This window comes from Chelonia mydas, chromosome 23 (genome assembly GCF_015237465.2).
Source record: "Chelonia mydas isolate rCheMyd1 chromosome 23, rCheMyd1.pri.v2, whole genome shotgun sequence".
Classification (NCBI taxonomy): domain Eukaryota; kingdom Metazoa; phylum Chordata; order Testudines; family Cheloniidae; genus Chelonia; species Chelonia mydas.
Genome location: NC_051263.2, coordinates 9805935 through 9826568, shown reverse-complemented (window position 1 = coordinate 9826568; position 20634 = coordinate 9805935).

Genomic DNA, 20634 nt, shown 5'->3' with positions numbered 1-20634 from the left:
TTTTACAGATATAACTAAAAATACAACTTGAAAATAAGCAACCTTCATCTGCCCAGGGTCTAAAGTTATGTTTTTAGCTAATGTTTTTTAAACTGGCACTGCTAAGGTTAGTACAAGCTGAAGTTACATTCTAGAAGGATTGTACCACTTTAAATAATAAATGACAAAGCACAATATGATAATCAAAGTAATAATGATAATTACTCCAGACAGGACAGGTTAGGCATTTTAGAACTCACTACACAAAGAATTAAATTTAAGCATAAGAGAGAAATGAAATTACGAAATCCACAGACCAGTCAAAAAACTAAAACAACAGCAATTTGAAAGACTAAAATTACAGAGAATATACGTGCATTGCAGGAAGTACCAAGAAGTAATAACAACAACATAATACAAGTATGTGTTGGGGGGTAAGTGTGAGTGTTGGGGGAGTGTGTGTGTCTGTGAGGAGAGACAATTCGTGTTGGAGAAGCGTGTGTGAGTGTGTCAGAGAAAGCCAGTGTGTGTTGGGGGAGTGTGAAGGAGACAGTATGTGTGTGTGTGTGTGTGTGTGAGAAAGAGAGAGAGAGTGCTGGGGGAGTTTATGAGAGACTGCGCACTGACCCTTTAAGCAGAGTTTCAGAATAGCAGCCATGTTAATCTGTATTCGCAAAAAGAAAAGGAGGACTTGTGGCACCTTAAGCAGAGTGGCACTCACCAGTCTAAAGGCTTGTTCAGACAGCAGCAGCTGCCAGCAGCTCCATCCCACTCCTGATCCCTGACCCGCCCCCCAGATCACAGAGATGGGGTACATGGACAGGGGGACACCCTGACATCAGTGCCCCCTCCAGGGTGATCAGACAGCGAATGTGAAAAATCGGGACAGGGGGTGGAGGGTAATAGGAGCCTATATAAGAAAAAGACCCAAAAATCAGGACTGTCCCTATAAAATCAGGACATCTGGTCACCCTAGCCCCCTCCCACTGTTACCCCCTCTGCCCCCCCGCACAGCAAACAGGAGGCTCCTGGGAGCAGCTGGCCAGGGGCGTCTCCAAAGCAGGAGGCAGGAGCAGCCACGGATGCAGAGCAGCGGGGCGGGGGCACTCCTGAGTTGGAGGTGCCCTGCTTAGAATGGCACCCTGGGTCTTTGCCCCTTTTGCCCATACCAAAGGCCGGCCATGGTTATAGCCTGAGCCTGGGGCCCCATATGTGTGAGCCGCTCCAGTCCTGGATGTGATGGGATCCAGTGCTGAGGTGGGCCTGGCCTGAGACATTCTGATCTGGGTTCAGGGCTGGAGTTTGACTCCCTGCACAGTGTTTAATTTGGGGAGCAGTGGGCAGTTTGGGGTACACTGCCCTGGAAGCATGGCTGACAGCTCCCAGGTGGGGGTTTCACAAATACAGGCCTGATGCTGTCCCCATGAGGCAAGAGGGGTTCTCCCATTGACGTCACTGGTTGCACCCTTCGCTGAGCACTTCTGAATATCCCAGCAAGAGTTTTCTATGCACCAGCCCCAGCCATCACCAGCCCAGTCTCTAGAGAGATGGCGCCCTGTGTGGGAGCCACTCAGCCCAAGCTCTGCCCAGAGCCGATGGAGGAAACGCTGATCAGCAGGACAGGGAGACTGGATGATTTAGGAAAGTCTAAACCGGGCCCCTGCCAAGTGAATGTCCGTGGGGTTTGTCGTGTGGGGCTTGTCCAAACCCAGCGGTGCCCCTGCCCAGGGACTGTCCGTGGGGTTTGTCATGTGGGACCTGTCCAAACCATAGCTGCCACTGCCCAGGGACTGTCTGTGGGGTTTGCCGTGTGGGACCTGGGCATGGGGCGCAGGCTGGGGAAATGCAGCTGCCCCTTCTGAGGTGGGGAATGAATATATTAAATGTGAGTGCTGTGCCCCCCCCCCCCCACATTAGCCACCACCTCCTGTGAGACCCTAGGGGCTCAGTCGCTTTGGCCTGTTTGCTGAACTTTCTGAGCCACACCCCAACCTAGGTCATAGTTATTACTGTTTATGTGGGGCAGCACCCACAATGTGCCAGGCACCTCCCAGACCCCGCAGAGGGGACAGTCCCTGAGGAGCTCGCAGTCTAAGGGCAGACAGACACAGCAGGGGGTAGGGGAACAAGACAAGAATTGTCTGTGAAAATCCCCATGTTTTGCTCTAGACCGGTGAAGCAATGGGATTGCTCAGAGGGATTGAAATATGGAAAACTGAGGGTCTTGGGCAGAAGCATAGAGCAGAGGGGTGCATGGGAGGCAGCACAGTCAGAACTGCATTGAGAAGCTGGGAGCCGGGTGGATGGGGCTGGGGGAGCCGGTGGGTGGAGCGGACGGGGCTCTGTTACATCCCCTGGGAGTTCCAGTCTGGAGACTCAGGCTGAGTGATGGCTTGTTCTCTCCAGGACATTGGTGATGATTGGGGCAGACAACAGGAGGAAAAGGACCAGGGTGGAGCGCAGGATCCAGATGTAGACAGACATGGCTGGGCCTGGAACACACAAGGGGACATTTGATGGGAGGCAGGGAGGCAGGGAAATGGCTCTAGAGTGTTCAGGGTCAGAGTGGGTATGATGTTGCACTCCATATGTTTTATGGAAGTATAAGTGGGAATATGATGTAACTGAAATATGCTTTATGCAAAAGGTCTCTTGTAAGGTATCAAAACAAAGGTTATAACCTACTGAATATATTCTTCCTAATTGTATGTATGTATCATTCTTGTATCTGAAGCTAGAAATATGAAGTATAACTCTGAGGTCCTATTGTAATTATGCAAGGTGTGGGCCATTAATGGTGGCTTGGAATCTTGATGGCTCCCATTGACTAGGACCATTGGTTGTGAATGGGTTTATTTACTTGCAAACCTTCCGGTGTACGTGTGGGTCAGCCCAGGAAGAATGGAGGCTGGGGTTTCACAGGACATGTAATCATGTCACCTAATACTGGAATCCATCTTAAATCTGGTCCTTTTCGATTTAGAAGTGGGGGGGGGAGGGGGAGGGGAGGAGCAGAGTCAGGCAGCAGCTGGGTGTGGAGGCCCCAGCCAGTGGCCGGGCGTGGGGGAGAACGAAGGAGAGGGGTTGGGGGTCACGCAAATGGCAGGAGGAGGAGGAGGGGGCCTGCAGCAGCTCTCTCCCTAGAGCTGCTGTGATTTGCACTATGCTGGGGGAGCAGCGAGCCAGGGGCAGAGGTGGGGTGGGTGTGTCACTAGTGGGGAATTCTCTCACCCCCCCAAAACATTCCAGAGAACAGGAAAAACTTTTGTCCTCACCGAGCCAGGTGTCCAGGATTCATGGCTGTTAGAGCAGCCTCTGACGCCCGGGAAATGCCAGGACAGTGGTGGCGTGGCTGCTATATAAGGGGCCACCTGACATCAATGCCTCCAGGACCCCCATAAACCACACCAGCCAGAGCCACCCACAGTCTGCACTCCAAGCCCCCTCCCGGGCCCCAACCCCCTGCAACAACTCAGAGCCCCCTCACACACCCAAACTCCCTCCCGGAGCCTGCACCCCACATTCCCTCCCACACCCGAACTCCTTCCCGGACTTCACTCCCCTCTCCCACACTCCGAACCCCTTGGCCCCAACCTAGAGCCCCCTCATGCACCCCAAGCCCTTCATCCCCAGCCCCACCCCAGACCCCGCACCCCAGCTGGAGCCCTCATCCCTCCCCCCACACCGCAACCCCCTGCCCCAGCCCAGAATCCCTCCCGTGCTCCAAACCCCTTGGCCCCAGGCTGGAGCACCCTCCTGCACCCTGAGCCCCTCATCCCCAGCCTTACCCCAGAGCCCACACCTCCAGCCGGAGCCCTCACTCCCCCACAAACGCCAATCCCCTGCCCCAGCCCTGGTGAAAGTGAGCGAGGGTGGGGAAGAGTGAGCGATGGAGGAGGGGGGATGGAGTGAGTGGGTGCAGGGCTGCAGAGAAGGGATGGGGCAGGGGGAGGGACTTCAGGGAAGGGACAGGGCAAGGATGTTCAGTTTTCTGAAATTAGAAAGTTGGCAAAACCTAGTCACTCACCTTCCTGAGACGGTGGATCCTCAGGGCTGGGGCCGGTGCTCGGGATCAGCTTCTGGCCTGGGCAAAAAACACAGAGAACATCAGGGACGTTCAGCGGTTCAGTGGCCAGCCAAACAGAGATCATCCCAGAGACGCAGCTGCTAGAAATCCCTAGACCACGTCTCTCCAAAGGAGCATCAGACACACTGGGCCAAATCCCAGCCGGGGTAAATTGGTCCCACTCTACTAGAGTCAATGGGCCAGATCTCCAGCTGGTGTAATCATAATTAATAAATAATAATGCACTAGCACCCGATGGTCAAATCCAGGTCAGGTCTCATTGAGCTGGTAGCTTTACAGACAGGATAAATGTCAATCCCTGCCCCCAAACACCATGGGTGGATGAGACAGACAAAAAGGCCAAGGGGGTGGGGTTGGATAATGGAGTTACAAATCTAATAAGAACAGAAAAACGGCCAGACTTGATCAGATCAATGGTCCATCTAGCCCAGTGTCCTGTCTTCTGACTGGGGCCAATGCCGGGTGCTTCAGAGGGAATGAACAGAACAGGACAATTAATGAGCGATCCATCCCCTGTCATCCACTCCCAGCTACTGGCAGTCAGAGGTTTAGAAACACCCAGATCATGGCTAATAGCCATTGATGGACCTAACCTCCGGGAACTTATCGCATACTTTTTTCAACCCAGTTACCCTTTTGGCCTTCACAACCTCCCTGGAACAAGTTCTACACGTTGACTATATGTTGTGTGAAGAAAATACATCATTATGTTTGTTTTGAATCTGCTGTCTATTAATTTCATCTTGCGACCCCTGGTTCTTCTGTTATGTGAAAGGATAATAACACTTCCTTACTGACTTTCCTCACACCATTCATGAGTTTATAGACCTTCTAACACATTGATGAGGCCTGATTTCCCTTTACAAAAGCTGTGTTGACTCTCCCCAACACATTGTGTTCATCTATGTGTCTGATAATTCTGTTTTTTAAAATAGTTCCACCAATTGGCCTAGTACCGAAGTTAGTCTTACCACCTTGTAACTGCCAGGATCGCCTTTGGAGCCTTTTTTAAAAAATCAGCATTACGTTAGCTACTCTCCAGTCATCGGGTGCAGAGGCTGATTTAAGCGATAGGTTACATATCACAGTTAGTAATTCTGCAGTTTCATATTTGAGTTCCTTCAGAACACTTGGGTGAATACCATCTGGTCCTGGGGACTTATTACTGTTTAATTTATCTATTTTATCAAAAGCCTCATCTATTGACACCTCGATCTGGGACAGACCCTCAGATTTAATATGTTGTGCACAATCCCAACCCACTTTGGCAGTGATCACAGCTCACTACCTGCGTCATTAACAGGTTCCCGAAGCAGAAGCCCACACAATTATAAAATGCCTGACACTAGCCACAGTCCCCTTCCCCCTCCTCACATTGTGTTGGGGTCCAACAACCCACCTAGTACATTCAATGTCTGGGGGAGACTGAGACGAGAATTTTTCACCTGGTTCTGGTCACTCCTGTACTGGTACATACATCGAAACTGGCCTGAGCTCCGCACAGAGATGTCATGTCGATACAGTGACCGGCCTGGCATGACCTTTTGGCTTGATATTTCTTTGCCATCCTGACAGAAAATAACTAAAGCAGCTAAAGTGTTGAGACGAAGGTGACACTGAGCCGAAACGGAGTCCCCGACCTGAGCTGAAGAGGTGCTCAGAGACAATTTAGGAGAAGGGAAGTCACCTGCAACACGAAAGAGAGACTAAGGGTACATCTCCATGGCAAAACGTGACAGCAAGTCTCAGAGGACAGAGCAACTGACTCAGACTCATAGAGTCACGCGAGGGAGCTAAAATTGAAGTGTAGACACTTCCACTTTGGCTGGAGCTAGGCCAAGGCAGGAATGTTACACTGCTATCTTTAGCCCTGTAGCACAAGCCCCACAAGCCCAAGTGAATTAAGCTGGGCTCTGAGACTCACTGCTGTGGGGTTTTTATCTACAGTGTAGATGTGCTCTAAAACAGGCCTCTGAGAGGAGACTAAGGGCTTGTCTTCACTGCAGCATTACCTTGAATGATAACATGAGTCCTGTTCAGAAAGAAATCCCTTAACTCAAGTGTGCTGATGCTCTTCTCTGGAGTTGGCCAGCCCTATAGGGGTATATGCTAAAATGTGTGAGCACAAAGCTTCAGTTGTTACAACAACCACTGTAGTGTGGACACAGGCTAGCACCACTTGAGTACCACGAGTACCACTAGTCCTCCAGTGCCTTCCACAGTTCCCGTCGTGTGCCCAGAAACGTCAGACTGGCAAAGAATTCATAGAGCAGCTCAGTTTCCTTCAGCTCTCAGAGTCGTGGGCCGCACCCCAAGAAGCTATACGTAGCCCCACACTCGAGGGAGCGCAGAATCAGTGTGGGCACAGCAGTGTGCCTGTTCTCGCACGAGCTCAGCTAACTCGAGAGGAGTAACTCGAGTTAGCTCTGCAGTGAAGGCAGAGCCAGGCAGGGAACTAAGCATTAGTGATGGATTAGTGAGAAGTACGCTTGGCTGATGGAAGAGCTGTTTCTCTTCACATTGGAATTAAAATAAATACAGTGCAACACAGGAGCTCTAAGACAAATTCATTCTAGTGCAGTGCCCTCGTCTCATCAATACACTCCTCTATTAGCGCCAAGTCTGCCAAGTTTTACACATGGAAAGTTTGTTACACATGTATCTCAGGGACACTGGGCCAGATCCCCAGCCCGTGTAAATCAGCCCTGCTCCATTGGAGTCAACAGATCTTTGCTGATTTATGCCTGCTGAAGATCTGGCCAAAATATGTTTCTTTTCCGGTAATGTTTATGGTCTGTCACTGTGAGAAGTTCCATTTACAGTGCGATTACCAGGATTTCAGGCAGGAATCGTGCAAGAGGCATTGCCCACCCATCCGCCTCCTACACCTCCCCAGCCGCCCTCCCGTTGCCATTGTCTGGGGCTTTCACTCCTTTCTATGTCTCCCCTTCTTCCACGTCTGTTGTGCTCTCACTCACCTGGGGAGCTGCAGGGCTCCTGGCCTGTGACCCCAGCACCTGCACCAGACAGGAGAGGGGGTGAGTGGCAGACACAGCAGCTCTAACTATATTAATGTCACCCCAGCTACACTATTAATATTAATAATTAAGCCAAGACAAGCCAGAAAACCCCAACTCAGGATCATGTTGCAAGAGCCATACACCCCGATCCCACAATCGGATCCATCTGTGGGCCCTGGGTCTCACCATGGCTATCGATGGAAACCCCAAGTGGGAATCTTACAAAGTTTGGATATTTGCAACGCAGGATTAAAGTTTCCATTAATGTTTAAGAAATTTGTTCTAATAGTAAAACACTCCTCACCATGTAACCTGCTGAAAATACAAAACACGAACATTCATGATCTTCAAAACATTTTCTCACTGTCTTTACTTTCCTAATCAGCTTCAACTTTTTGTCCTCGTCCCTGAAATGAGCTCCGCACAGCCAGTCCTAACCCTGTCATTTCCAGGTTTGTAACCTCAATATCATCCTTTTAATGCAGGTCCATTCTATGTACTATTAGAGATCTGCTTACCGGCTCAGACTTTCAGAGCCGTGTAGGTGATTTGGATGCTCAGTTGCCATGAATTTGAACAAGGTGTGCAAATCCCATAGGCAGCTTTGAAAATCTCAGCCATAGGTTGTAATATATATGTGAGTACAATACACACACAGAGGGACATTAGATATTAAATAAAATAGCTAGATATCAAAACAATGTTCTGACAATTAAATATTCTCTCAGAAATTGGTAAGAAACTTTGGCCATGAATTTCAAACCAGTTTTTAAACCCAACATGAAATAACTGCTTAGAGCTCAATATAACATCAACGTGCAGCTGTTCGTTTAAACCATTTTTACCATAACTTCCCCTCCAGGCTGTTCCCCATGCCCCCCAGCACAGGCAGACCTATAAACCTGCCTCCCCCACCAAAACCCTAGGCAGAGAGCTCACTGCACACTCACAGAGTAGCCACAGCAGGATCATGGGGTGATCGAGAGCCGGCGACTCAGCCTGAATATCCCACAGCAGCATCGAGTCTACATCTCTGATGAGCAGCCACTGGGGCTCTGTGCCCCAGGTCCCTCCTTCTCCCCTCCTTCTTCCGGCCCGGACAGGCTCTGGGCTCTTGTAGCGTGTCTGAGAGAGGCCCTGATGTGTCTGTGGCCAGAGGGGCTCTCCCCCCGTGAGATGAGAATGGAAACATTATTCACCATCCCCCCCACACACACATCTGGTCTCTGCATCGGGGAGAGCTGGACCCCCTGGTTTCCCATTGGAACCTCCCTGTGACAGGCTCAGTCCTGCTGAGCCATAACTAGTGAATTTCTAAATCCATTCCCAGGAAAAGGGCAAATTCCTCTTGACAATTTCCACTATTTTACCACTAGCTCCAGCTGTCCCCTGAGACGGGAGACACCAGGGCATGTTGTTGGTGTGAGCTGGTGTCTGTCTCGGCGTCTCCACCCTCCACAGCCTGCCGCACGCACCACTGCCAGGGCGGGCTTTGTGTGTGGGGGTGAATTTATCACAAAATGATGCACAGGGGTCATTAACATCTGTTCTGAGCTCCCAGCCTGCTCTGGCAGTGTGAGCTCTCACTCCACTTGCCTCTTCACTGCGCCCCCTCAGCCCTGCCCCCAGGGGCCGTGTGTCCCTGTCACACTGACCCAGGCCTGCCCGGCCCAGGCATAGGGCTCGGGCAGACACTGTGCCTGTAGAACACACAGACATGGAGAGGGAAGGAATGAAAACCCAGCATGCCCCAGGTGTTCATGTGAAGGGGACCTGAGACACTGGCAACACATGGAAAACGGGGACCACACCGGTAACGCCAGGACGTGGTCTGTGTACAGCACTCCCTTTGGTTGGGGGTGATACAAAGGCCGGGAATTGGCTGGGCACAGGACCTTAGCATTGGAAAGCTAATGTGCCAATATATAAAAAGGGTAAACGGGATGACCCAGATAACTGTAGCACTGTCAGTCTGATGTGGCTTCCCGGCAAGATAATGGAGTGGCTAGAATTACAGGAGGGTAAGACAAGAATGTAAGAACGGCCATACTGGGTCAGATCAATGGTCCATCTAGCCCAGTATCCTGTCATCTGACAGTGGCTGGTGCCAGATCCTTCAGAGGGAATGAAGAAAACAGGGAAATTATCAAGTGATCCATCCTCAGTCTTCCAGTCCCAGCATCCGGCAGTCAGGGATTTAAAGACTCCCAGAACATGGGGTTGTGTCACAGGCTATCTTGGCTAATAGCCATTAATAGACCTGTCCTCCAGGAATTTATCTAAGGAACTTTTCTGAACCCCATTATAATTTTGGCATTCACAACATCCCCTGGCAATGAGTTCCACAGGTTGATGGTGCATTGTGTGAAGAAGTGTTTCCTTTTGTTTCTTTTATACCTGACAGCAATACATTTCATTGGCTTCTTGTGTTATGTGAACGGGTAAATAACACTTCCCTATTCACTTTCTCCGCACCATTAATGATTGTATACCCCTGTATCGTATCCCCCATAGTCATCTCTTTTCTAAACTAAACAGTTCAAGTCTTTAATCTCGGCTCCTCTGGAAGCTATCCCATACCCCTACTCATTTTTGTTGTCCTTCTGTATCCTTTTCCCAATTCTAATGTATCTTTTTGACATAAAATAACCAGAACTCCATGCAGTATTTAAGATGTGGGTGTACCATGTATCAATAAAGTGATATTTTTGAGTTTCCATGTCCTTGAGTGTTCCATATTATTTATTATATTTATATAGTGGCTTTGTGATCATTTCTGTCTTATTATCTATCCCTTTCCTAATTGTTCCTACTATTTTGTTAGCTTATGATGAACCGGCTGGAGTTGATCTCCCCCCTCTTCCCCCGCACCCGCATGTTGCACCCCTACGGCTAGCTGGGGATCCAAACTGACACTCCCCGGTTTGAGCCCCTGCCTAGCCAGGCCCTGTTCCCTCCCCCCAGGCAGTTGTTGGCCCTGAACTCCTGCAGGCAGCCATGACACACAGGTGCTTGGGGGCTTGAGAGAAGGGCTATCACCAGCTGAATGACCCCTGCCTGTACGGTGGGGACTGAGGCCACTTTGCCAGCAGGTGCCCCCCAAGTCCTGTGCTATGCTGAGTCTGGGGAGATGGGCAGGTTCAGCCTCATTAGAAGGGATCGGCCAGACAGAAAGGCAGAATCGGGTCCCCGCACAGAGCCCCTCTACTACCTGCCTGTGTCCTAACCACCAGGACAGTGGCCAATCCCACCTTCAGGTTAGGTTCCAGCATCGGACCCTGTCTATACCCACAGCGTGTGGCACCCAGCATGCGCTGATAGACTCCGGTACATGCAGTAAGTTCACAGACACTAGAAACTGCCTAACACCAGGCTGGGGGCTGGGGATGTGTAGGGTACAGAGCACAGCACCCCCTAAGGCCGGGCAGGAGGGCTGGGAAATGCATATGATACAGAGCACAGCGCCCTCTAACACCTGGCAGGGGGGCTGAGAGATGGGGGGTGTAGGGTACAGAGCACAGCACTCCCTAACGCCGGCCAGGGGGCCTGGAAGCTGGGGGAATATGTAGGATCCGGAGCACAATATCCCCTAACACCAGGCTGGGGGGCAGGGAGAGGGGGGATATGTGGGGTACAGAGCACAGCGCCCCCTCACACCAGGACACGAGGTCTCGTCCGTCTCAGGGCGGAAATGATCACACCCTTCGAATGGGGGATCTGCCACGGGCACTGGCCGGAGCGCGCTGCTTTACATTAAGGTTCTTTGGCTGATGGGCGAACCTCACCCCGCCCTGCGTTTCGAGTGTGAAAAGCTGTCGATGGAAACCCAGACGGCAGAGATGGAGCAGGACTAACCGGGGTCACTGAGTCTCGCCCTCACCCCGTGTCTACACTGTACAAGGGTGGGAAATAGCAGGTGCCTTTTCTTGCCCTGATACGATTTTGGAGATGCCGACGCTAGCGACAGCTTTCTCCCTGTGTGGGTTGTGGGATCCAGGGGAGCCGTCTGTGTGCTCTGTACAGGACAAGGCGTGTAGATCATTTATACCTCAATGTATCACTGTAAATACAGTTATTTAATATATCAGATAAAAGCAGAACAATACATCAAAAAGAAACAGAGGATTGCTATGTACAGGGGGGATTGCTATGTACAGGGGGGATTGCACGTGACTAGTTAACTGCTCGAGAGCTTTCATCACCGTGTACTTTCTGACAGGTTTCCGCGCCCTGTGTAGGGTTTACGTCCCGCCCTCCGTCCCCGTTTCCGGTCGTGTACGTATTTGGCGCCGTCGGCCCTTTTGAACATTTCTTTTGTATTGTTTTCTGTGTTTGGCCGGGGGAAGGTTACATTCTTGTGTTTTGACATATTTAGAGAAAAAGTATGAACGAGTAGAAAGAAAGGCTGTAAGGGGTTGGCGGCTCCCTCCCTGTCCATCAGGGTGGGAGACCATGCCCCTTGCTACGATACTTCCGGGGTACCTTGGTTCAGGGGAAAATTAGCCCAGTGTTAATGGTTCAGGCCTGCAGTCAGGCCGACCAACAGTAGAGAGTCTGTTTGCCCAGGGCCCTCATTCAGGGCAGGGCTGCAGTCGAGTAGGGGCTCTGGCCTACAGCCAGGCAGGCAGAGCAGCAGAAGGTCCATTTACCTGGCCCTTGATCAGGGTGGGGCAGCAATCAAGTAGGGGGGCTCTGGCCTACAGTCCGGCGGAGCCGTCGCAGCCTGGGGGAGGTTAGCTCTCTGGTGGGAGAGTCAGCACAACCGTCTGGCGTCCTGATTCAGGCGGGTGCCAGACCAATCAGGCCTCCTGACAACCAAGTGGGGAGGCTGCTACTCCTGACGGTGGCGTGGTGGTGGTAGGGGAACCCAGGCCTTCCCGCTCCACTGCATCCCCTCCCAGGGCCCTAAACAGCAGCGGAGTGGTCCTCCACTGGGTCAGTGGGGAAAATCCGATCACAACACGCTGGCCGGCTTGTAGTCAGTAACACAGCTGAACCCGATTCGGCTGCCCTGGGCTCCTTCCTACACACCCATTCCGTGTGTACATGGGTTCCAGGGTTGTTGTTCGCTTCGCTGGGGTAGACGGCTAGTGGCAGCCCCACCAGCTCCTTGGAGTCCCCGGCGTCTGGCAGCTCCGGCAGCCCCTCTGGCTCTCTGTCAGGATAGCGCTCTCCATCAGGGGAGCAGGGAAGAGACGTCCTGCTCCTCCAGCAGCTCTCTCCCAACTCAGCTGGAGGGGCGGCCTTTTATAGTTCCGCTTCCTGTCCCGCCCCTCTGCTTCCGGCAGGGTGGCATGCGGTGGGAGACAAGCCTGCTTTCTGCAACCCTCCTGCCCCCAACAACCCACTTCAGCGAGTCCCAAAATCAAATCCACTTACCAGGGGCCTCCTCTCCTCTTTGCGCTTCGCCAACATCCGGGGTAGAAAAGAGCTCCTGGCCGCATGCATCTCTGACCTCCGAGTCATCTTCTGCCTCTGGGTCCCCCTCCACATCCTCGTCCAAGATTTCCTCTTCCTGGCTTGGTCCACTCTCAACTGACATGCGAGCCACCCAAGTATCCACAGTGGTGTTAGCAGTGGAGGTGGGGTCGCCGCGGAGTATCATGTCCAGCTCTTTGGAGAACCGGCAGCTCATAGGCGCAGCACCGGAGTGGCGGTTTGCTCCCGCGCCCTGTGGTCGGCGTTCCGCAGCTCCTTCACTTTGATCCTAAACTGCCGTGTGTCCCGGTCATCGCCCCTTTCTGTCATGCATCGTGAAATCTGTCCGTAGGTGTAATGATGCTGGTTCTGGTGGGACCCAACTGAGAGTGCCAGTTCAGGACAAACTGCTTCAGGCAGGGCAGTTACAGCCGAAGGCTGGGGCTTTTCCACCTCTAAGGCAAACCAAACCAGCCAAACAGAGCAGACTTTGGTCTCACCCCACTGGCTCACCACAAGTCACACAAGCAATTCCCTTAGACGCTCCAGTTTCCCAGTATCACCAATTGTTATGGGGACAAATGGTTATGAAAACCAATACCCCAGGAAAAGAAAAAAGGCTCTCTTGATCCGAAAGGACCAAGCCCAAGACCCAGGTCAATATACAAATCAGATCGTGTCCCAAATCACGCTGTTGCCAATCCTTTAGAATCTAAAATCTAAAGGTTTGTTCATAAAAGGAAAAAGCTATAGATGAGAGCTAGAATTGGTGAAATGGAATCAATGACATACAGTCATGGCCAAGTTCTTGGTTCAGGCTTGCGGCAGTGACAGAATAAACTGCAGGTTCAAATCAAGTCTCTGGAGAACATCCTCAGCTGGGATGCATCTTTCAGTTCTTCTTTCAAAGCTTCAGTGTAGCAAAGTCCCTCCAGAGGGATGAAGCAGGACTGAAGACAAGATGGAGGAGCTGCAGCAGCTTTTTATATTCTCTTGCCATGTGGTCTTTCTTTCTTTGTCCCAAGACAAGCTGTCCATCACGTGGCCTGGAAAAACCTCAGCGTTCTGTCCATAGGCAGGTCCCTGCACACCGTGCTGAGTCCCAAGGCTTCTCTGCCTTCTCTCAATGGGTCAACTGTGTAGCTGATGGTCCTTAATCGGCCATCAAGCAGGCTAGGCATTGCATCCGATGAAGTGAGCTGTAGCTCACGAAAGCTTATGCTCAAATAAATTTGTTAGTCTCTAAGGGCCACAAGTCCTCCTTTTGAACTTGTCTGGGGTGTCACCCAGAAGCATAGTACAAGTTTGAACCACAGACAGTATAGAGTCAATACTTATAACTTAAAATACAAAAATGACACAAGCATATAGAAAGCACAGTCAGAACCAGCAAACCATAACCTTGCCTTAGACACCTTATTTGACCCCCCTTTATACAAGATTTGGTGCCACTACAGGACCTTGGTTGCAACAATGATCTATATGGTCCCAGTTCAACTCAATAACATCACAGGAGGTATCATAATTGCTACGTCCGGAGTGCAGCTGGGACTGCACAGCCTCCTCCCAAATGCTGATGAGGTCCAGCAGCTCGGCATAGCTCCAAGCAGGGGGATCGCCTGGTGCGTGGAGCAGGCCTGGCCACCTGGAAAGATGCGCTGCACGCATCACCGAGCAAACAGGAAGGGGAATTTCAAAATGCCAAAGGAGTTTACGGAGTGGGGATGATGGATGGTCACCTGAGGGCCGGGCAGTAGAGTTCAAACCGATGACCAGAGAGGCGAGAGCAGGCATTGTGGGACACCTCCCGGAGGCCAATCGCAGCGCCGTAATCGACCTCGGTCTCTACACTGGCACCGCAGCCCTGTAGCCCCGGTGCAGAAAGTTTTTTAAACTGTGCAGTGCTTTTTTTAAAGCTCTGCAACTGCCCTGTTTCCGCGCCCTGAGTGGCATGGCCGTGCGTACACCTCACCAGTTGCAGGGCAGAAAGCTGCTTTACCGCGCTGCAACTTGCCAGCGTAGACAGGACCTAAGGAAACAGTGCCATGACTTTAAACCTCCTGTTCACCGGAAAAAAACAAGGCTGTGTTTTGGAGTGGAATAAAAATGCACCTTTTAAAAATGCTGTAACAGTTTTAACACATGATGAAAGTTATATTAAGCTTATTAAACATTTTAGATTTTTGTTGCATTATCAGACTGCTTTTGTTCTTAAATGTTTGCAGCCCACGGGCTGAGACATAAATACATGCTTCTGTGTTTGTTTTGGGTCTAGAAGCTGTATTAAAAGTAATGCTTTATAAAAACAAAAAGGCTTTTTCATTTGTACTTTGTGTTTCTAAGAAGACAAAAAGCATTTTAGTAATAAGTTTGACAGGGGCATTTTTGAATTAGCCAGTTTGTTTTCAAAAGATGTCTAGTTACCATTAAGCAAAAGCCAGGGCCGTAACGTTAATTAAAGGAAACAGGCATGTAGATTTCAAAGCCTCCTGGTTACAGAAATGGGAATGGCCAGATCACCATTTACAAAATCTTTTTATTAACTCTTTAAATAAACTTACTATATAAAAGAATACAAAAAGAGACCCAAACCAAAACAGCTTTACCTTTAAATTGTAAAGAAAGCTTTAAAAATCAGGGTACTGTTAAAACCCTCATGTTGTTAAGGTTTGGATTTAGACAAAAAAGAAGAAAAAGCAGCTTATGTGAAAAAGTTCTGACAGAGATAAGGGGCTTGTTCTGTTCCCAACATACACACACATACGTTCTTCTTCTTTTCTCATGTTTTTTTGAAATGTAAACCAGGACAAACAAGTTTGCTTTAGGCCTGTTATAGAAAATCTGCATGAAGCAGGATTTAAAAATAGCTGCCTTCCCCTGTTTAGCTCGCATGTCCTGTGACCAAAGTTGTTTCACTGTAAAGATGGCCAGAACATGTATGAATTTAAAACAAACAAGAACCCACAGCAGATTGCTTTTCAAAAGACACCCTTTGAACTTATTAAGAGTGTAAAATAAAGAAGCATCTCGGGGTTAAAACCACAGGCAGTTTACAAAAGTAATTTGTTAAAGTTAAATTAAGTTTTTATTGACTTAGGGATTTTAGTATGATTGTTTGTTGCATTATCAGACTGTCTTTGCTTCTAAATGTTTGCAGTCCGTGTGCTGAGACCCAGGTACAAGCTCTTTTTTAACTGTTTAAATGGACTTAATATATCAAAGAATGCAAAAAGAGAAAGTTGGTTTTTTTTTTTGGTTACCTTGAAATTGTAAAGAAAGCTTTAAAAATCAGGGTACAGTTAAAAACCTCATGTTTTGAAAGTATGGATTTCTACAAAACACAAGAAAAAGCAGCTTATGGGAACCAGTTAGCTTTTTTTTTTAAACCAGAGATAAGGTATTTGTCGCCCCCCTTCCCGCGCCCCCGCCCCCACGTTTTTCTTTTCTAGTGATTTTTTAAGTGTAAACCAAAGGCCAAATTTGACCTATTTGAAGCAGGCCCTTCTGCTTTTAAATTTCTTTTGCAGCAAAGGCAGAGGATCAAAACTAAATGTAAACCGAAAGGGCTGCCAAGTTTTCCTGAACACTAGTAAGATCAACACCTGTTTACAGGAACGTTAATGGTAAAGAGAAAGCAATATTACCATTCACAGTCTATTTAACACATTTGTAACCCTTGAAATGAACTCCCTTGTTCTGTAGTGAAATAAAGAGGCCCCTTTGTAACACGAACTGGTTTAAACTCTTAAGAAGGTGTCTACACTGCCCACGTTAAATCGCTGCCGCGACAACGCTTCAAGGTGGCAGTGTCCTCGCGGCTCCAGCTCAGGAGGGTGTTTTTTCACACCCCTGAGCGGTGCAAGTTTCAGCGCTGTAAGTGGCAGTGTAGACAAGCCCTAATTAAAGTGTGAAATTTTAAAATAGGGAACACTCTCTAAAAACCCCTAAACTTATTTTTGTTGTTTGTCAGCCCCAGTGGGAAAAGTCCCATAAAATTTAAAAGGCCTTAAAGCCAATGGGGTTATCTATCTCTCTATGTCTCTATCTATCTAGTGGGAAAGGTGCTTGGGGCCTGTTTTTTTAGATAAGAATAAGGCAGTTAAAGGGGGTGGGTAGTGAGGGGAGGGGCGGGGAGGGGAGGGAGAGGGCTCTTGTTTAAAAATCTTGGGTTGATAGGATTGGTTCAGGAAAATGCATTGTATGATGCAGCTGTAGAACAGTTTCTGATTGGTCCGCCCGAGAGGCAGAGATAACCATGCTGGGGGCTGTGAGCCTTGGGAGCTCCCTCTTTTCCCGGGGGCAGCCGCAAGGGAAGAATTAGTAGGGGAAGCAAAAGTGGATGGGAACCTGGGAGGCAGTGACCATGAGATGGTCGAGTTCAGGATCCTGACACAAGGATGAAAGGAAAGCAGCAGAATACGGACCCTGGACTTGAGAAAAGCAGACTTTGACTCCCTCAGGGAACTGATGGGCAAGATCCCCTGGAAGAATAACATGAGGGGGAAAGGAGTCCAGGAGAGCTGGCTGTATTTTAAAGAATCCTTATTGAGGCTACAGGGACAAACCGTCCCGATGTGTAGAAAGAATAGTAAATATGGCAGGCGACCAGCTTGGCTTAACAGTGAAATCCTTGCTAATCTTAAATACAAAAAAGAAGCTTACAAGAAGTGGAAGATTGGACAAATGACCAGGGAGGAGTATAAAAATATTGCTTGGGCATGCAGGAGTGAAATCAGGAAGGCCAAATCACACCTGGAGTTGCAGCTAGCGAGAGATGTTAAGAGTAACAAGAAGGGTTTCTTCAGGTATGTTAGCAACAAGAAGAAAGTCAAGGAAAGTGTGGGCCCCTTCCTGAACGAGGGAGGCAACGTAGTGACAGAGGATGGGGAAAAAGCTAATGTACTCAATGCTTTTTTTGCCTCTGTCTTCACGAACAAGGTCAGCTCCTAGACTACTGCACTGGGCAGGACAGCATGGGGAGGAGGTGACCAGCCCTCTGTGGAGAAAGAAGTGGTTCGGGACTATTTAGCAAAGCTGGACGAGCACAAGTCCATGGGGCCGGATGCGTTGCATCCGAGAGTCCTAAAGGAGTTGGCGGATGTGATTGCAGAGCCATTGGCCATTATCTTTGAAAACTCATGGCGATCGGGGGAAGTCCCGGATGACAGGAAAAAGGCTAATGTAGTGCCCATCTTTAAAAAAGGGAAGAAGGAGGATCCTGGGAACTACAGGCCAGTCAGCCTCACCTCAGTCCCTGGAAAAATCGTGGAGCAGGTCCTCAAGGAATCAATTCTGAAGCACTAGTTGGCAGCCGGTGTCAAGTGGAGTGCCCCAAGGGTGGGTCCTGGGGCCGGTTTTGTTCAATATCTTCATAAATGATCTGGAGGATGGTGTGGATTGCACCCTCAGCAAGTTTGCAGATGACACTAAACTGGGAGGAGAGGTAGATACGCTGGAGGGTAGGGATAGGATACAGAGGGCCCTAGACAAATTGGAGGATTGGGCCAAAAGAAATCTGATGAGGTTCAGCAAGGACAAGTGCAGAGTCCTGCACTTAGGATGGAAGAATCCAATGCACCGCTACAGACTAGGGACCGAATGGCTCGGCAGCAGTTCTGCAGAAAAGGACCTAGGGGTTACAGTGGACGAGAAGCTGGATATGAGTCAGCAGTGTGCCCTTGTTGCCAAGAAGGCCAATGGCATTTTGGGATGTATAAGTAGGGGCATTGCCAGCAGATCGAGGGACGTGATCGTTCCCCTCTATTCGACATTGGTGAGGCCTCATCTGGAGTACTGTGTCCAGTTTTGGGCTCCACACTACAAGAAGGATGTGGAAACATTGGAAAGAGTCCAGCGGAGGGCAACAAAAATGATTAGGGGACTGGAACACATGACTTTTGAGGAGAGGCTGAGGGAACTGGGGATGTTTAGTCTACGGAAGAGAAGAATGAGGGGGGATTTGATAGCTGCTTTCAACTACCTGAAAGGGGGTTCCAAAGAGGATGGCTCTAGACTGTTCTCAGTGGTAGCAGATGACAGAACAAGGAGTAATGGTCTCAAGTTGCAGTGGGGGAGATTTAGGTTGGATATTAGGAAAAACTTTTTCACTAGGAGGGTGGTGAAACACTGGAATGTGTTACCTAGGGAGGTGGTGGAATCTCCTTCCTTAGAAGTTTTTAAGGTCAGGCTTGACAAAGCCCTGGCTGGGATGATTTAATTGGGGATCGGTCCTCCTTTGAGCAGGGGGTTGGACTAGATGACCTCCTGAGGTCCCTTCCAACCCTGATATTCTATGATTCTATGATTCTATGAAGGGTACGTTCTCTTCCCCCTCCCCTCCGCCCCCCCTGCAGCTTGCTATACTTTCCTTGCATAATGACAGGTTTCAGAGTAGCAGCTGTGTTAGTCTGTATTCGCAAAAAGAAAAGGAGGACTTGTGGCACCTTAGAGACCAATGTATTTATTTGAGCATAAGCTTTCGTGGGCTACAGCTCACTTCATCGGATGCTCATGAAAGCTTATGCTCAGATAAATTTGTTAGTCTCTAAGGTGCCACAAGGACTCCTTTTCTTTATACTTTCCTTGTCTCACTAACCAGAAAGGATCTCTTCCTGTTTTCTATACTCTCCTTCTCTGAGCCCTGGTCTACACTAGGACTTTAGGTCGAATTTAGCAGCATTAAATCGATGTAAACCTGCACCCGTCCACACGATGAAGCCCTTTATTTCGACTTAAAGGGCTCTTAAAATTGATTTCCGTACTCCACCCCTGACAAGTGGATTAGCGCTTAAATTGGCCTTGCCGGGTCGAATTTGGGGTACTGTGGACACAATTCGACGGTATTGGCCTCCGGGAGCTATCCCAGAGTGCTCCATTGTGACCGCTCTGGACAGCACTCTCAACTCAGATGCACTGGCCAGGTAGACAGGAAAAGAACTGCGAACTTTTGAATCTCATTTCCTGTTTGGCCAGCGTGGGAAGCTGCAGGTGACCATGCAGAGCTCATCAGCAGAGGTGACCATGATGGAGTCCCAGAATCGCAAAAGAGCTCCAGCATGGACTGAACGGGAGGTACGGGATCTGATCGCTGTATGGGGAGAGGAATCCGTGCTATCAGAACTCCGTTCCAGTTTTCGAAATGCCAAAACCTTTGTCAAAATCTCCCAGGGCATGAAGGACAGAGGCCATAACAGGGACCCGAAGCAGTGCCGTGTGAAACTTAAGGAGCTGAGGCAAGCCTACCAGAAAACCAGAGGGGCGAACGGCCGCTCCGGGTCAGAGCCCCAAACATGCCGCTTCTATGATGAGCTGCATGCCATTTTAGGGGGTTCAGCCACCACTACCCCAGCCGTGTTCTTTGACTCCTTCAATGGAGATGGAGGCAACACGGAAGCAGGTTTTGGGGACGAAGAAGATGATGATGATGATGATGAGGTTGTAGATAGCCCACAGCAAGCAAGCGGAGAAACCGGTTTTCCCGACAGCCAGGAACTGTTTCTCACTCTGGACCTGGAGCCAGTACCCCCGAACCCACCCAAGGCTGCCTCCTGGACCCGGCAGGCGGAGAAGGGACCTCCGGTGAGTGTACCTTTTAAAATACTATACATGGTTTAAAAGCAAGCATGTGAAAGGATTAATTTGCCCTGGCATTCGCGGCTCTCCTGGATGTACTCCCAAAGCCTTTGCAAAAGGTTTCTGGGGAGGGCAGCCTTATTGCGTCCTTCATGGTAGGACACTTTACCACTCCAGGCCAGTAACACGTACTCGGGAATCATTGTACAACAAAGCATTGCAGTGTATGTTTGCTGGCGTTCAAACAACATCCGTTCTTTATCTCTCTGTGTTATCCTCAGGAGAGTGAGATATCATTCATGGTCACGTGGTTGAAATAGGGTGCTTTTCTTCAGGGGACACTCAGAGGAGCCCGTTCCTGCTGGGCTGTTTGCCTGCTGCTGAACAGAAATGTTCCCCGCTGTTAGCCACGGGGAGGGGGGAGGGTTGAGGGGGTAGCCACACGGTGGGGGGAGGCAAAATGCGACCTTGTAACGAAAGCACATGTGCTATGTATGTAATGTTAACAGCAAGGTTTACCCTGAAAGACTGTAGCCACTGTTTTCTAAAATGTGTCTT